We start from the raw sequence: 1,517 nt of genomic DNA on the forward strand, positions 1-1,517 counted from the left end.
CTCCTCTCCTCTCCCTCTCTCCTATCCTCTCCTCTCCCTCTCTCTTTCTCTCTCCTCTCCTCTCCTCTCCTCTCCCTCTCTCATCCTCTCCTCTCCTCTCCCTCTCTCCTCCTCTCCTCTCCCTCTCCTTGGACCAGTGAAAGGGGACATGGTTCTCATGCCACTAACATACCTGTTTATCAGGTGTTGACTGAGTCAGGCTCTGAGTGTCCCACTGGGGTGAGAGGAGGGAGTTGTTCACAGACACACAGACATACAGTACAGTAAAGTACGGCACAGGGATACCAGGCCAAGCTAAAACACCAAGAACTACAGTAAGTACATTCAATATCAAGAGCCATATGAAACATAATGCTTTCTGGATTTCTCTGCACCCTGAAGGATGCTAGATCTCCCTACATGTATGTTTACACTGTTAACCCTTTCACTGCCACATGACAGAATGTTAACCCTTTACTATCACACAACCGACGGTCGTGTGGCAGTGAAAGGGTTAACCGGCTGTCGCATGGCAGTGTATTGTCGCAGTGAAATAATAATAATAATAATAATAATAATCTTCATTTATATAGCACCTTTCATACACAGAATGCAGCTCAAAGTGCTTAACAGAGACACGTCTTCTTTAAACAAGTCAAGAAGAAACAACACAATACGTCAAGAAAAAAACAAGAACACCATAAGGTCCAATAAATTTAAAATAAATGCAAATAAATAAATGCAACACTCCAGACATACCCCACGCGAAGTTAAGGAAAAACTCACTCAAACTTAGCAATAGGAAAAAATGCACCACAGGCAATGTGGAGGAGAGAACCCTTAGAAGGGCCATTTAAGGGGGGATCTCCCTTCTTAGATGTCGGTGATAGTAGTGTTGCATGTTGCATTAAAAACAGGCGAACAGTTGGTAAGCATGCACCCATGTGTGTAGTGAAACACAGATGAGTGCATGCGATAGCAACTGAACATTTTAAAAGATTAAAGATAGAACTGATAGCGGATCTATCTGAGGCAGGGTGAAAGGGTTAACCGTTTTGGTAGTGCGGCAGTGAAATGGTTAAGTACATAGCTAAGTATGTAGCTATAGGCTCATTACTCAGTATCAGTCAATATCTTGTATTACAGTAGGTATGCTCCTAATTGGTATCATGAAAAGGTGATATCAGCACATTCCTAGTACAGGGTTATTCTGTGTGTATCGGGTCAGTGCTACCAATGTGGTCACGCTTTGATCAGAACCACTGAAGCTGACTCTACTCACATGCAAGCATCACACACACACACACACACACACACACACACACACACACACACACACACACACACACACACACACACACACACACACACACACACACACACACACACACACACACACACACACACACACACACACACACACACACACACACGCACACACACACACACACTACACTACACTTTGCAGTTGTACTGTGATCCGTGCCACTGACCATGATGGAATTATTTTAAAGGTGAATTAATGACCAAAAAAAGTT

At 43.4% G+C, this 1,517-nt stretch overlaps 1 protein-coding gene across 1 annotated transcript in view; it reads left to right on the plus strand.

Annotated features, from left to right (window-relative positions):
- crtac1b (cartilage acidic protein 1b) overlaps positions 1-1,517 on the plus strand; it is a gene marked incomplete at both ends in the record, with an annotated part of 173,680 nt that overhangs the window by 169,454 nt on the left and 2,709 nt on the right. The gene's annotated exons all lie outside the window — the stretch shown is intronic.

This window comes from Notolepis coatsorum (genome assembly GCF_963971535.1).
Source record: "Notolepis coatsorum genome assembly, chromosome: 9".
NCBI classification, from domain to species: Eukaryota; Metazoa; Chordata; class Actinopteri; order Aulopiformes; family Paralepididae; genus Notolepis; species Notolepis coatsorum.